The sequence below is a fragment of the Lotus japonicus genome, chromosome 3, assembly GCF_012489685.1.
Source record: "Lotus japonicus ecotype B-129 chromosome 3, LjGifu_v1.2".
Lineage (NCBI taxonomy): Eukaryota > Viridiplantae > Streptophyta > Magnoliopsida > Fabales > Fabaceae > Lotus > Lotus japonicus.
In genome coordinates, this window is record NC_080043.1 from 77,717,209 (window position 1) to 77,723,238 (window position 6,030).

At 32.4% G+C, this 6,030-nt stretch overlaps 1 long non-coding RNA gene across 4 annotated transcripts; it reads right to left on the reverse strand.

Annotated features, from left to right (window-relative positions):
• Positions 1-2,064: 2,064 nt before the first annotated feature.
• Positions 2,065-5,754, reverse strand: LOC130746113 (uncharacterized). 4 transcript variants are annotated; one of them, XR_009022012.1, is made up of 5 exons: positions 5,551-5,754; positions 5,033-5,313; positions 2,999-4,929; positions 2,535-2,731; positions 2,065-2,273 (listed from the first exon to the last, which is right to left on the reverse strand). It is a non-coding gene; the product is annotated as an uncharacterized LOC130746113 (long non-coding RNA). The 4 variants fall into 4 exon arrangements; XR_009022013.1 differs by having other exon boundaries at positions 2,535-3,079; positions 4,777-4,929; positions 5,551-5,746; XR_009022011.1 differs by having other exon boundaries at positions 4,777-4,929; positions 5,551-5,737.
• Positions 5,755-6,030: the final 276 nt, after the last annotated feature.

A 6,030-nucleotide genomic window follows, 5' to 3' on the forward strand; every position in this document is an offset into this window, starting at 1 on the left:
GAAATAGCAGATCTAGCTAAAGATCTAACAGTTGTGCTGGAATATTGGATATCCATGGAAACAATTTATGAAAGAGGAATTGCAAACATACTCTTTTTTACGCTCTTTAACACACTCCTTACTATTGATATAGTTTATGAAAGTCAACATCTTTATCATGTCATTGACCACATGCCAAACATTTTGTTGAAATTTTTCAAAAATTTAATCATAATCAATCATAAAGAGGGAACTGATTACATTTCCCCGTTTCTGAAGTCATATTTGTTAGTACTTAATAGAGGCAAAAAGAAGAATGGTGGCAGTAGAAGGCGAAAGAATGAGGAAGAACAACAATAGAGGAAGAACAAAAGAAAAATAGCAGGGAAAAAAATAAAAATCAAACCTTGATGTGTTACCTCTTATGGAGAAGACAGAGGAAGAACAACAATGGTAAGCCTAATTTGAGAATGAGATAGATTACAGAGGAAGTAAAAATAAAAGCGTTGAAGCAAGGGTTAGGGAACTTACCAAAATGAGTGTAAAAGATGAGTAGAAGAAGCTACTTCAAACAAATGAGTGTAGAAGAGGAGCAGTAAAACATGATGAGAATGAGAGTATACTAAATTGGGAAGATGAACTCCACACCACAACTCAAGGAAAAGAAAGGCAGAGACAGAAGGAGGGAAATACAGAAATAGGAGTAGCAAGATTTGAGGGATTAGGACAATTTTGAATTTTGAAAAAGAAAGAAATGTGAAAAGCTAAAATGAGCGGGATTTTAAATTGTAACTTTTTTCAACTTTTTCTAAGTAAAGGAGAGCATGACACGTGGCCAGTAAGGTCTTCTTTTCTTAGAGTACTAGTATATTGACCCGTGCCATGCACGGGTAGGTTTTTTTTCTGTAATTTTTTAAAATTATTATATTTAAAATAATTGTGGTAAAATTATATTTGAATTAATTATTAAATATTTCTAATCTTTTTTTTGAAAAGATATTTTTCTAATCTTTAAACTCTCTTGTGCTTGTTATGTGGCTAAGTAATATAGTACAATTAATTTCCAAAATCATATTAACCTGACGACAATAAAAATAAAAATTTAGATTATAAAAATAATATCTTAAATACAATAAAATGATAACCATTTCATATTTGAGAATGGTGACATAAACAGACATTTTACCGGTGATTCTCTATCAAAAAATGAAGTAGTTACCACATTTTTCCTTATGTTTTTTTTTATTGTATTGATATATATAGGGGCGTATCGCGTGAGAGCAATGTTTATGAAATAATGGTATTGCTTCAACTCCTTCAACTTTTATGGGGTGTTAAGAATCAGAAATTTGATCATTGTATCATATATATAATTCATTTTTTTTAAAAAGCTGAGTATAATTCTTCAAAATTATAAAAATTAAATTAGGAAAAGAATTTATAATGATACATTACCCTATAATTTTAACATAAATAATTATAGAAATGTAAACTGTAATTATATTAATGTTATCAAAACTCTGTACCACTGACTTTAATTTGTACATTTACTCCTAAATTATTATACTCACTCGAATTTGATATTTAATTTTGAAACTTAAATGACACTTTGATTAAAATATTGCAACCTCATTAGTTAAGCTATATCAAATTTCTGATTCTAAACACCCAATAAAAGTTGCTGCAAAGGAAGCCAGAAATAGAAGAGTTTTGATTAATTCAAACCCAATTCCTTTTTTATTTCATTTATATACAATTCGTATTTTTTTTTCCTACTATACATCTCATTTTTTCTCTTCTCTTCTTATCTCTCACTTGGTGTGGTTAGCGTAATAGGATGTGAAAGAATGTTTATTTGAAATGCAACAGCTCATTCATATTAGATGTCTTATGTCCTAACTGATTTTTTCTTGGACAAATCTAAGTTATATACTCATACCTAATTCTAGCTGTTAAAGTCCAAGCGAGAAGAGGATGAAAAAATCAAGAAAAGCTGAATCCAGTATGTGCTCAACATATAAAATTGAATAGATTCATATTACTGCATTAACTATAATCAGTTAAGCTAATTGTAGAAGCAACGTGTTCAGAAAACACAGCAGTCTGCATTATACTATTACAGTGTTATTTGGTTTAAGAAATCAAAGTGACTATATCCTGGCACGGAAAACTACTTATAAAATTACAATCTATACTAATAACCAGGTCATTTCCAGCTTTGCCTTCAAATTTTTAAACTTAGAGTACTCAAGCATTCACGAGGTGCCATCATCTGATCTCTTTCTATATCTCACCTAAAAGTGAAGAAACACAGTAAAAAATTAGTTAGTTACAAATTGACACTCTAAGAACATGTTACACTACATCCATGTTACAATCATTAGATTACTATATGTGTTATTAAAAAGGGTTACAATTTTAGAATCACCAAGAAACTCCATAATTTTTAGAATCACCTAGAAGCTCTTTGAGAGCTTGCTATAGGATACTGAGATGTTTTCAATCAGATGAAGAGCGTATAAAATCAAACAAAGAAAGTACATTGAAGTGCATACTTTTAGACATGACAAACTGTATTTTATTTCACTGGAAAATTGTAAGATCATTCAACCGAAATCAACTTTGTTCTCCTTCAGAGGGAAGCTTATCCTACTGATGGCCACAAATTTTGAGATCATCCTCCTACTATTCCAGTAGCTCATCCATAGCCTTTAGGAGCTCTTCAATCCTCTGAAAGCTTATGTAGCTTTGCCTACATTCCAAACAAAAACAAACACACAACAGCAATTAGATAATAACTTTAGACGCCCAATTAAAAGAAAACCATAAGCATAACCCAAAAACATAAGGGTCTAGGCAACATGACACAAAAGAAAAACAAAAAAAAAATCTTGGCAACACTCAAGACCCAAAAGCCAAAAATTGAAACATATTTGATGAAATAACAATCCACATAACAACCATAGTAACATTCCATATTTAAATCATCATAGCTCATATCATATAGACCAATTCTCACCAAGCCACTTATAAGGCCTAGCAGTATCATACTCAATGTGAATGACTCTTTTTCCACTCCCGTAAATAGCATCAACACAATCTGAACCAAAGTGTTCACATAGTTCAACATCAGAATCACATTATTTTTAGCTCTATTTCAAGAGCAGTAGATATTAAAGAGCTATGTGAGTCAGTATATAGAACTGAAAAGGCAGCAGTTCGACACCTCTTAAAAATAAAATCATGTGAGGCACCATGTCATCCATGGATACCAACAATCTCATCTCTTACTAATTACAGAAGCTCCACAAATCCTCTAACACTGTTATTGCAACTTCAGGTTTTGGAATACTAAAATGAAACAATGATCACTATGTGATGAACACCTTTGCCGACTTCATTGAAAGTTTCACATGTGCCACAACGGTGAAAATTTATGGGGTAGGTGCAGTGTAATAGTGCAGTGCATTTTATAGTGCAACACATATTATAATAACATGGATTCTGGAATAAAGCAAATGGTGCTTCTGTTTCCTTTAAAGTATCATTGTTATCCCCATTTACTTAAAATGAACCATCAAATATAAAGGTATACATAAGAAAAAGGAGAAGAATTGGTCTGACTATGCCTCATGAAATCCTTAGTAGCAATTTAAGAAGCAAATCTGTAATCAAAGGAAAGAAGGTATACAATTAAATAGAAATTTTTAATAAGTCAAGGAAAGAAGATGATAAACCAAGTTATCAATAAGCTTTGAGGATGTAAACATCCAATCTACTAATTGAGAACCTTAATATGTCAATTAATATAGGTCTATGCAGAGTGTTGTCTCTTGGTTATGTATCGGGTGGACTGGGTAGTGTTGTTTGCTTTGGTTCCGTAGTTGCAGGGTCTCTTTGCTGTTTTCCCCTGCTTCTGTGTGTTCCTGGCTTGCTATTTTTTGTACTGGATTGGAATACTCCTAGTATTCCCTATTTATTATTTATTATAATATACATATATACTTTACTGATTAAAAAAAAAAACTTCCCCCTCCAAGTCAAAAACCCAATGTGATCATTAATGCCATGTCCAGCTTCATAAATTTGAGAAATGAAAAAACTATTACTTGCTACTATCAAACTTGACCATATTATAAAAAGTAAAATTAAAAAGGTAAAAAATGCTAAACATGTTTTCCATCCCAATCTGTTTTAAATAAAAGAGAAAACAACGAAAGAGTAACCAAACACCCTATTATATTAATTATGCCTAAGAAATATAGAAAATTGTTCCAATTTTTCTAATCTGTAATCCAAACCCAAGAATAATTAATATATAAGTAATCATAATATATCAAAGGAAAAGACTAAGCATCAGATTTATAAAAGTCACTCTCAAGTCTCAACGCATGAGAAACTGAGCTCTTCACAACAATTAGAGCTTCACTCGAGCAAGAAAAAAGAATGTATATAGAGCTTTAGTTAAACTAATAGGCACCTAACATGAAACACATCAAACTCACCTAGATGAGTACTATCTAGCAGTAAACTCTTGCAGCACATACATCTTAATTATCTATGTATGATTCCATATGGAACTGTATAGGCAAAGACCAAATAATTTTGAAATGAAAGTGTTCTCCAAAAAGCCCCCTAAAGTTCATGGAAATAGATTACATTCAATGTAGAAATGATCTTCTGAGAAGGAAATGCAAATTGGACAGCATTACAGCTTAATTGGACAAAAAACAGTTATCAGTAAAGGAAACCCCCTAACTCGTCCATATGATAAGAATAAAAAGGAGTAACACATACTTTCAGAAGCAAGAAAAAACGAATACATCCTTTCAGCATAGTGTAGTGTCCCAAAGTCTCCTCTTCATGTTTATAGAGTCAGATTCATTATCTACTAACTTTACTCTTTCTCACAAACCATCGCTGCCTCACCCTTAATCGCTAAAGCCTCACCTTGTGAAAAAAAAAATCATGAATTAAAAGGTGGAGTAAGAATGGTGAAGACGGCCTTGCAATTATATAGTAGAGAAGCACAGAGAGATTAAAGAATTCATACCTGATGCAATTAGAACTATCACTCCAATCTGGACATAGTTTTTGTAATTGTTACTGAGGAAAATCTTAGATGCTAGGATTAGTTGATGGATTCAGTTGCAAAACAACTCCATCGGATCATCTCCATTAATAGTACACCAAGAAAAGGTTGCATGCAAAATAAAGAAGATGATACTTTTATAACAGAAATCAAGCCCACCGCCCCACCCCCAATCTTTCCAAGAGAAGCTCCCTTCCGCCACCTTCATCGCCTCCTCCAACTTTGTCTTCAAGAAATCCAGCCTGCGATCCATCCAAAAATAAGATTTAATCAACGAAAATATGAGATGAAAACAAATGGTTAAGAGAAGGCAGAGGAAAAGGACGAGTTCAGGGAAGAAAGAGATCACAGGGATGATGAAGAAAATATATTGATGAACAAATTTTATGCGCTACAGGGAGAAGAGTGAAAGATATAAGAGACATTTAAATTTCAAAGTATAATGAAGATGCAAATCAAATTGAATAAATAATCCTTACCATCACACATGAAGCGCGAGATTCAAATCTAAGCACTCAATTAATGGCAGCGTGCTATGAGATTTCAAGCTTTCAGAGCACATGGATAGAGTAGGCGGCTAGAAGGGATAGGGCTCCTGAGAGTATACGTAAAGCTTTCTCTATTTTTACTCTCTCATAATTGGTTGTTGTGGGTGGTTTGGATAAACCAATAAAGATAAATTAATAACTCCATAACCAAATACACACGTTTGCCCCTGCAGATGAATGATGAAATTAAAAAATTTGAAACAACACATGTTAATTGGCTGCCTTGGACGGTTAGAGATAAAGTAGGGAATGATAACCTAAACCTAGGTTTAAAAATTTGTTTACTTTTTAATAATTTTTCAAATACAGTCTCGAAATCAGAGTCAGACCTGCTGAAGATCAACCTATCTATCACGTGTTAAAATTCAAACCTTGCCAAAAATAGTATTACGAATTTCATTTAGAATTTTT